The sequence below is a fragment of the Chinchilla lanigera genome, unplaced genomic scaffold (assembly GCF_000276665.1).
Source record: "Chinchilla lanigera isolate Chin_1 unplaced genomic scaffold, ChiLan1.0 scaffold00024, whole genome shotgun sequence".
Lineage (NCBI taxonomy): Eukaryota > Metazoa > Chordata > Mammalia > Rodentia > Chinchillidae > Chinchilla > Chinchilla lanigera.
The window spans coordinates 26,383,405-26,394,220 of record NW_004955425.1 but is presented as its reverse complement, the minus strand read 5'-3'; positions in this window follow the sequence as shown (position 1 = coordinate 26,394,220).

Genomic DNA, 10,816 nt, shown 5'->3' with positions numbered 1-10,816 from the left:
TGGTGGGGCAGTGATGAAGCTACAGAAGTAAGGTGTAAATTGATCAGGAAGGACCCTGTTTACCAGGCTGAGAATTACAGAGACATTGTCTGTCCGTAGCAGCATTTTTTATCGTGACCGTTTCTAGATCTCACTAGGACTAGACATGAAACATGGAACTTGCATAATCCAATATTTTCTATGTGTATTTTTCTTAACTCCAGTTCCATCCATCTTGCTCTGCCCTTCCTTAGAGGACTTTTTCTCATTCTTCAGGAAGCTGTGCCTTGTCTTCAAGCCTCTGGCTTAAAGCTAAGTTTCTGGCTGAGGGGAGGACTGTACCAGTTCTTCTTTGCACCTCATCATAGTGCCCAGTATGAGGTCCTGGTTGGGGTCAATGCTTATGCACTCTGGCGTCTTAACTCCCCCGTCCATCTCTTTTCTCCCTTCCTTCTCCTTCCCTCCCTGTCCTCTCCCTCTACTCACTGCTGAGAACGTCTTTGTAATCTGTACAAATCACAGCAGCAACCCCCAAAGGGGAAACCCCCTCTGCCAACCAGCTGGTCCGGCCTCATTCCATTAACAATGCTGAGTGGTAACTTTCCCATTACACAACCCATTTCATTATAGATGGAACTCAGATTCTGCCCTTGAAGAATTCTGAACCCAGCTGAGTGCGTGCTGAGCAGCCTTCTTTCATTTCATCTGACTCCCCCAAGTCCTCGTCCTTTCATTATCTTCCATCTTATTTCCAGGTACATGTACCTTGACCTTCGTGGTGAAAATTAGAAGTTAACCAATGTATGAGATGTCAAGAAATGTGTACTCCCCACAGTGTGCTTAAAGGAAAACATTAGCTCTCGATCTAGGGCAGTGTGGTAAACGTATGGCACACGTGCCACAGCTGGCTATTTGTGTCACTGAAAGCTCTAAAAGATTTCCCATCACTGATCTAGGGTAATCATCACTGATCTAGAATCACTGAGCTTGAATAGTAGAAATCCTCTGGACCAGGGTTGACCAAGGCTTTCTGTTAAGGACTTGATACTTAATGCTTTAGACTCTGTGGATCATAATGCTTCATCCCAACTCTGCCTTAGCAGTCAGAAAACAGTTTTAGGCAGTAACTCAACAGATGGTCAAGATTTAAGTCCTGCCTGTTGCACTTCAATGTGTAGCTTCCACCTTTCCTCACCCACAGCCAGTTTGTCCCAGCCTGGAAGTTTGAAACTTCCTAACACTCAGGAACTGAAGACACATATAAAAATTGTAAAGGCTGTGACACTTTCTCAGGCTTTCTACTATTCTGATATGATCTATGTTGTTTTTGGAATGATCAACCTCTAGATCCAGGGGACTCTGTGTGTGTGTGTGTGTGTGTGTGTGTGTGTGTGTGTGTGCACCCACATATTATCAGTGGACAGAAACATGCCCATTTATAGACTGTCAAGAGTGTCAACAAATGATCAGGTGGATTTGCTCAAATTATGGAAACCTCATCTCTGTTGTTCAAATCCAACTGAAGTAGGTCACGTTTTAGGAAGAAGGGTTTTAAAGCATGCCTATATGAAGGAGCTAAAAAACGAAAAGCAATGTGAGCAAAACAATGAAACCTAGCTGAGTCACTGGCGGGACATTCCACATGAGTTAGCCAGCTGCTAACGACTTTGAAAGGCAAGAGGAGCAGAACCAGTTCCCACAGAGGCACTGTGTCTCACATCTCAGCCTAAGTAGGTCCTGTGACTTGGCCAGTCTGAAAAGCATTCTCAGTTATGGAAGAAATTATCTGCCCTTTTAAAAGTAAGTGAGTTGAAGCTGTTTATTCAGAATATGAGAGAAAGAGAGAGAAAAAGAAAGAGAGAAAGAGAGAGAGCGATTCTTAGAAGCCTAAGCAAAGACACTGCTGGCTCTTCTCTGACTAAGAACCATGACAGTCTGGTTTCATCAGACAGCAAAATACAACAAAAGCCTAAGAGCTTGTTCTAAGGAATGGTACTGTAGATAGGCACCAAGGGGCAAGTCCTACCTGTGCACAAAGTGTCACCTTCCATTTCCTGTTGGTCATTTCAGCCACTCTCACAAACAGACTTTGATCAACTTCAATTGGGTCGTCTTCAAAATAGTTCACCAGCATCTCCAAAAGTGTAAGTGATAAGCTACAACGATACGGAACAACACCGGGAGGAGCATATTTATTCTAAAGCTGACTCATGAATTGTATGACATTACTACGCTGATGGTTAATTTTGATGGCTACTACACTGAAAAGAAAAGAATCTCCTTCCTGCCTCTTTGCTCCAACCTTTTTTAAGAACTTGACTCTCAGCACCAAAATCTCTCACCAGGCAGAGAAAGGCCAAGGACACCATTATCTGACCAAGTAACAAGACCCATTCTTGGAAGTGTAGGATGTAAATCACTGTACCCCCCAACCCACGTAGCCTGCCCAAATTTGTACCGGTGTCTCCTAGACACTTAAAAATTAAATTTATTTTCATATCTAGTTAATAAAGAAAAGGCTAAATTCTCTGGTACTATTATAACTTTAAGAGAGACCCCACCTCAACCCTATTTCACCACATCAGTTTTTCTCAAATATTCTCAATATTTAACAGGCAATCAGTATGTCTGGTAGATAAATGAATAAAAGGATAAACTGAGGAAATATGGGGAAAAGAGAGAACAAAAATCCCTCCATTCATTACACGTGAACAAAGAAAAGTAGTTTTTTGAAAAGATTCCTGAAAATCTCAATGAAACAGGAAGAATTTTTTCTTCAATCCATCAGAAACTATTGATTATAACATTCTAAATAATATAAGAGAGGAGAGAAATGTTCTTAAATCCCTGCTATGTTTATTTTATTTTATTTCTCATCATTTTACTGTGAGATAATCACTGTGTCTATTTTGTAAATGAAGAAACTGCAGCTCGAAAATGTTAAGTGTTTTGACCAAGGTCACAAACTTGTAAATGACAAACCTTAGATTTCAAGCCAGTTCTGTCTAACTCCACACTCCCTGTGTTGTCTATAGTATGATATTGCCTTTATACTGATGATAAAAAGGGAAGAAACAACCCCTGAACAAGAAGATGACTATAAAATTTGTGATAAGAGAGAAGAATTTCAGGTTAATTAATGCCCCTTGGTGCTCCTCTTCTTTTCTTATATTGGGAGAGAAGAGTTTCAGGTTAATTATTTAGAAAACAGGTACAGTGTTAGTTCTAGTTCAAAGTGATAGACATCAAAAGTCAAGAAGATTAAGTTTCCATTGGAAATCCCCAAACTCTCAAATTCCTGAGTGGTATTGCTGACTCACTTTTCTTTTGTCCAGTAGATCACATTGATTTAGAAACTTTGGAGAGATCCAATATGAAAAAAATAGACTCTAAAAGTTTAAAAACATAGTGTGAGTTTCAACAAAAGCACCACCACTCCTAACTCGTCTTATCTTCAGAACATGGATAGTGCTACTCTAAATATCAATGAAGTCCAAAATATTTACTGAGAATACAGCAAATAATAATCCAGGTTTTATGAGGAGGCAATCATAAATAATATTTTTATTAGTAGTGAGAAATTTCTTTTCCTTATTATTTAAATCTTTGAAAGAATGACTTCAACACTTTGGAATGCTAGTCTTAAAAGTCTGCCTGTTTTACAGCATGTGGGAGAAAAAACAGCCTTACTGTTGTTTTTATGCAACTTATTGGAATTCACACATTGACTTTTGTTTATAACAAGCCAGATATTCCTCTTTTCTTCTCCTGATTTCACAGGAGACTGATCATGCCTGTAGCTGAGTGGGATAAATATTATGTATTGTTTTGAGTTAGCTGGTAGTATATGTAGCCCCAAACAAGGCTTAAATTGAAAAATCTCCATTTTACTTTTACTCATACAGAAATGCTAGTTTGTGCACAATGGTAGTGAGAAATAACCACTGGGCTGGGTAGCAAAAACACCCACACACAAATAAAAACTTGTTCATCAAGCCATTGGGCATAGGTAGGACCTCCAAACTGACCTGAACCAGTTAACTGTTGGGCATTACAAGGACACAAGTTAGGTGCCCTGTCTCATCAGAACAAAGAAAACAAAGGCACTCAGTCAGCTAAGTTTTCTTGTGTAATAAGGATAATGCCACTCTCATAGTTTTGTAGAGAGGATGAAATAATGTAATGGATATCAGATGTTATCCATTTGGTCTGGTAAGTAACCACTGAATCAGTTGTGATTGCTGTTGAATTTGCTATTTCTACTAACATTATTGTCTCACAGCCCTCTGTCAGTTACTTAGTGATCCATCAGTATGATGCGCAAGGTAATCCAGGTGTGTTGGGAAGACATCAGGGCCAAGGCAGGGTTACTCTATGTGATTCTAAAAGAGGCCAAAGTCCAGAAAAACACTTAGAAAAACAAACACTGCTCCTCTTCTTTTCTTATATTGGGAGAGTCAAAAGATTTCCAATTCCATTCTCAAGTTACCAGTCCCTGATAAACTAAGAAAATAGTTGTCAAACTCAAGAAATGTGCTTAGGGAAGTGGGTGTTCTTAGAAACACAAACTGTTTTTGTAAACTTAAATTGAAAACTGTAGAAATTGTAATTCAAATCATTTCAGAGTGGAAGATCTGTGAATCATGCACAAGAATAAACTGCTTTTTTTGAAGACAAAAGCCCTTGAAAGTGGGGACCCTCCAAGAAATACTACCAATAGGGGCATCCAAGGCGTTGTCCTTCTTGATCTATCCCCACTGGTTCAACCCTCAATACAGAAATTTACTTAAAAAGTAGACTCTTAGGTTAGTTGGTGCATTGTAAATTTGCCCATATTGGAATAGAAGGTGTGACTCTGATTCTTTTTCAAACCTGTCTGCATTATATATTGGCCTTATATCTTTTTACCTATACTCAAAAATTTCTCCCTATCCACATTTGCTTGAAGAGATTTTCTAACATATACATACCTTGAAAATATTTCCCCTTCTCATAGTCCCAGCTCCCATCTTTGATTCTGGGCACAGTAGTATAGCAAGACTAGACACTTGCTCCAAGCAAAGTTAATCAGGTTTACTCTCCCAGGGTCTTGGAACAGGGCCCAATCACTGGGGAGGTTGGTTCTGGGGAGGAAAATGGAAGGTTGTGTTGAATCGGGAAAGAGAATGGCTTTTTGAAGGGGAGAGTGGAAATCACTTGCAACTAGATGAGCAAATCAAGAACAGGATCTTCAGGTAAAGCAAAGTGGAATGAACATGGGGTATAAGGACAATAAATGGACTCCTCCTGTGATTTTCCAGTTTCCATGAGATCCCCCTGGCATTTCCACAGATGTGTTTCTGTTGAACCCCTTTGTATTCCTATAATAAACTTCTTATCCACTTTATCTTCCTTAAAAGAATTTATTTTCCTCCAAACCAACAGCTCCCTAACTAAAATTTCCTGTACCCTTTGAGTCTTATTTTGAATTAACTTAGGCCCAGTCCCAGTCCCCCAGAGGCTGCAATCATCTTCTATCTAAGGGGCTGCCCAGCTGGTAGAACCTATGTTGATTGACGGTGAGAAAGAGACAGACACAGAAGCTCATGAGAAGTAAACAGTTAGCAACACAAAAGAGATCAAAGTCCTGTCTTGCCCTAAACAAGAAGGTGGGGCACCACCATTGCCTTTGAAGCACTGGTTGTCTTTCCTCATCCATGTTAAGTAGGTCATTGGCACTTCCCATAACACTGGAGCAAGAACTAAAGTAGTCCCAGAAGCCTGGCATCATTCTTTTATTCCAAGAGAAAGACATAAATTGACACTAATATGTACGTACACACATACACATACACACAACTTTATCTGCTTTGATAGATGACAAATCTCCATGGTGTTTAAACTAACTGTGGTAGGTAATTAATAAGAAGGTCCTTTTGAAGAGGAAATGGAATTACCCATGGGTAGTGTCACAGAAAGGAACTAGGTACCAAAAGAGGAGAAAAGTGATTTCAAAATCAAAGGGGGAAGGGAAGGTTGCTTTTGTTAGAGTGGATTTTATAACTCTATAGAGTTAAGAATAAGAATATGGAGACTGAGTGATAGAGTATAAGTCACTGGAAATATCTTTGGACTTTTATTAGGAAGAAAAATGAGGCAGGGTACATAAATAGATCCATCCACCAAGAAAATGGCAACTGCTGTAAGAGGAGGAAGAGATGAGACTCGGGAAAGGGGAGATGTTACTTCTGTATGAGAATAAATAAGGAAGACGTCATGGTTAAAAGCAGAGCCAAAGGAATAATTGTAGACAAACCAGTAGGATCATGGAATAAACACTGTTTGGCTACAGAGCCCTGATAGAAATATTTGGGGCACAGAACCTCAAGCGCCTCTCACTAGGAGAAGCTGGACTTCCTTGTCTCACACTCTATGTCACTGTGGCCGTATCTACTCTGGGAAGCCAGGGTTAAATATCTAAATGTAGGTGATAGCACTTCTAGGAAAGGGATGAGGAAAAAGAGTTACCACCAGGGAAAAAAGGTCATGACTAATTGCTGTGGCCACTTTCTTGAAGAGAGGGGACCAGGAGGAGAAAGAAGGGAACAAGAGTTGTGGATCTGAAACCTTAGAGCTGCAAATAAAAACAAGCAGATGCTACACTTCCCAAAAGACCTCACAAGCCTTTCCCAATCTCCTATGCATTTCAGAGCTGTAGGTTAAAGACTTCAAGGGGCTGCTCTCCCATAGGCCAGGGAAGCTGAGCAGGAGGTTATTTAGCTGTGACTGTATGATTGCTTTGGCCTGGAACCCTCCAGGTTTGCCATTCCAGGATGGGCTTCTAGTTGGTTTCTAGGTTTCTACACTACAAATTTCCCACATTACCCACTGCACAAGAATGCAGCCGCCCCCCGGCCCCAGCTCTTTGTATGCCATAGAATTGTGATTTGACTCTCGGTCAACCCTGATTCCAGCATGGTCCAGCTCAAATCTGTGCCATTCTAGGGATGGAGAGGATGTGTTCCTGTCCCCATTCATGAGAACAGCTGCCTCTGACTGATGAGGGAAGAAGACTTGCTCTCTTCTGTCAGCTGCAAAGCTTTTATCTTTAAGGCACACCTCTGCTCTGTGTTTCAGTGTGAACCATGTGACTGCTGCTCTCTATTCACTATGGCTCCTTCCTGAACACTGCTTCTGGAAGGTTCCTTTTCAATCTTTTTGGTTTCAATCTAAAAAAAAGTTAAGGAAGTTTTATGTATGAAGACTTGGCTGTGGGTTTCCCACCGAAGGTAAGCCTGCTGTCTTGGGTGAGAGGTCTCCTCAACTAGGAAGTGACAGAGCTTGCTTTCAACTCTAGATATTCTAAATCTAAGACTTAAGGGTTTGTACAAGAGAAAATGAGGCAAGTGAAGACTAGGATAAGTTTTTGCTGTAATATATTTCTTCTAGGCCACCCCTATGAAGTGGAAAAATAGATCCCAAATGGATTTTAATAAAGGAAGGATAGAGGCAACTACCCTCAAAAGTTATTACAGGTGACAACTATACATTTGGTAACATATTAGAAACTGCAAGGAATGGAGTTCTCTGGTTTAATATTCTAGAGGCTGCTCCCAATCTTCTGAACTTGGCACTGCAGACAGCTCACGGTTCACAACACTCCCCCAGGTAGACGGGGGTCGGCTCTCACCTGGTAATTCCCACGCCCTTTCTGAGTATAGCAAGAAGGAATCGTGGTTTGCAAATGCTATTTGAATACACAGGCCATGCAGTCTCATCATTTACACACCTACCTGCCTGTGCATATTCGTACAAACATGGAACACGATACTAGTGTGGATCCAGCAAGAGATAATGTTAAGGGCAAGGGCTTTGCTCTAGGAAGAAATGAATAAGTCACACAAGTTATGCTTTGGGGGACAGGCTAAAGTAACATATATACCACAGATACTCCTAGAAAAGCTCCGCTTTTACTCCCAACTGCTACAAGTCACAGATAGGCTGCCATACTTTAGTATGAAATTTCCACACAACAAAGCCTCATCAAAATACAAATATATTATAATATTCTCCATTTCTACTAGTGCTATATTCTGTTGTGCAAGTAATTGAATATTGAGTGAGTTCTGACCATACTATACCACTTCAGTCAATTGACTTGTTTGATTAAATGAGTTTCCTGTTTCTAAATAACTGGGGGATTAGAACCCACTTCCAAAATTCTCCTTCACACACCTGTGGATATATTGACTGATTTAAATTAATAAATATTTAGCAAGTGCAAAATAGAAGCACATGGACTTAGGCTCAAGCGTGGGTTTCCATTGCGATCTTGGGAAAGTTATTTAACTCCTAAGCCTCGGTTCCTCACTTGTAGATTGGGGATAATAAACCCCATTCCCTCAGACTGTTTTGAGAGTAGATGAGGTCATGTATGAAGAAGGCTTGGCATGGGTCCCTATGTGGCGTTCACACTCCACAAGTAGCACCTATTATTGCTATCACTGTTATGAAATTGAAACTGCCTCATTGCAGGGGAGGTGCTCATGGCATGAAAGATCCAGGGTAGGCTCCCAACAACCAACAACCTAAGTCATTTGGGAAAAGGTGGGGTTGGAAACGAGAGCAATGACTGACCTAAGGATTTGCACAAGAGAAAATGAGGCAAGTAAATACTAGATCAGGACACCCAGCTGAGTCAGTGCCCTCAAGCCGTGTGGTTTGTTGTTGACAGAAAATTCCCTGTCCCTATCAGATGCAAATCCCCAAAAGGCTCTACTTAAGAGCCACTTTTTGGACTGTGCTACAGTCCAGCAATCAGAGCCAAGTTGTTTTTCTGTGTGATTATTGCCTGGTAGAAAGGGCTACGGCCTAGAGACCAGCTGTGGAAATTTAGACTGCTGTCATCTAGGGGATGCCAGCTAATGAACCCTCAGAGCAGAAAGCGATTTCAGGTGATCAGGAGACACTGAATCTTGACCAAAGCCACCTCCTTCCGGCCTGTCCGAGCACCCTCCAGAATCCCTCTCCAGTTTCCCACACAGCGTTTGCTGCTCTGAGCAGTGCTTCTCAGGAGACTGGGAAGAAGAGATTGTTTCCCAAGGTTACAGAACTTATCTCTTTTCCTGGGCTATGCAAACAACTTTGCAAGGGCCACCCAGATTTTGCAATTAAAGAGGAGCTCGCAAGGAAGGGTATGGCCAGGGCTGTTTCATATTCTGCCGAGTTGGGGCTCAAGTTGCCTCTGTGGGAGAGCACCTCTGCTGGGGCCAAGTACATGGCCTGCCTGTCCATGGGACAAGAGCTGGAGTCCCAAGTCACTTTTCTTGCCTCAGGGCAGTGTACTAAGCTCAGTCAGGGTCTGTTCATGGACCACAAGTTGAAAATGATTTCCTATTTGCAACAGAAAGTCACACACGGAAAAGCCAATAAACCCCAATGACCCATGGCCATGGTTCTCACACTACACTGCAGAGCCCAGCCTTACCTGGGAAATGGTTAGCAGTGCAAATTCTTTGACCTCACTTCATTCTTACCTATTGATTTAGAAATGCTGAGGGTTAGATCTTATAAAGGTTTTAAAAATCCCTCCTGTTTTTAAAATCTGATGGAGGCTTAAGTTTGAGAACCACTGGCCTGGGATACCCTTCTAGTGGTAATGAACAAAATCATTTCAGAGGGGGTTTTAAGACATCTACAGTGTGGCTAAGCAGGGATGATCTCAGGAAGGGCGTGTGGAGGTAGGCAATGCGTCAGACAAGGCAAACATACAGGAACACACCTGGACCTCTCCGAGAACTCCTCGGCATATTTTCATTTGCTCATTTGCTAATTAAATTGCAGTACCACACAGAGGTTTCTACTTGTCTTTCATAAATAGCTGTCATTAAGTGAAGGACTGTCAAACTGGTAAAGATGAGGAGATGATACAGGAAGGGCAGGGAACAAGGGAAACAGCAGCTCCACCGCACCTGAAGGGCAAAACCTGACCTCAGCAAATTCCCATGAGGTCGCTACTCAGAGGAGAAAAGACCAGCTGAAAAGCTGGAGGGAGTAGAAAAAAGGAAAAGATGGAGGAACAGACATGGGCAGATTCACCCCAACCAGGAAAAATGGAAACACACGTACCATGTAGCCCCAAGCAATCAACTGACTGTCAGGTTAGCAGCCTAGGAAGTAAATGATATACTGTCCTCCCACTTGAAAAATACAGCTGCGTAGCAAACCATAAACAGGAGCATGTCCTCTGAGACAAGGATCCAGGACAAGGACATCCTGCCCAGGTACAAGAGTGGTAACAGCTAGAAAAGAAGAGGAAGGGTCAAGGAAGTAAGGCAGTGGGGAGAAACAGCAGGTGATAAAGACCTGAGAATAAAGCCTTCTAGGGTACTATACCTTGAGGGGCTCATGTTCTCTGCATCAAGCTAATAATTCTTCCTCTGGATCAGCCTCACCTCTACCATGGGGAGCAGTGAGTGCCAATGCCTTGGATTTGTGATTCATTCCTTGTTGAGGGAAGAGACCAGAGAAATGTCATTTTCTTATCCTAGACCCATCATAGCTTCCCGTGCCTGAGGGAAAGAGGTGGGGAGGGAAGGAAGTCAGGAGGGAAGAAGGTCGGCAGGGAAGGAGGGAGGGAAGAGAAAAGGAGGGAGGGAGGGAGTGAGGGATGGAGGGAGGGAAGAGGGAAAGAGGTGGTGGGGAGGGAGTTGATCACAGACCAGCGGTTCCTCTGGATGACACAAAGGAGTGTGTCATCAGATAAATGACTGAAAAGCAGTTTACATGGAAAATTAGTAATCTGATGCAACACTTCGGGCTTTATGATGTGGGTTGGTTGATACTTGGCTTAGCTTCT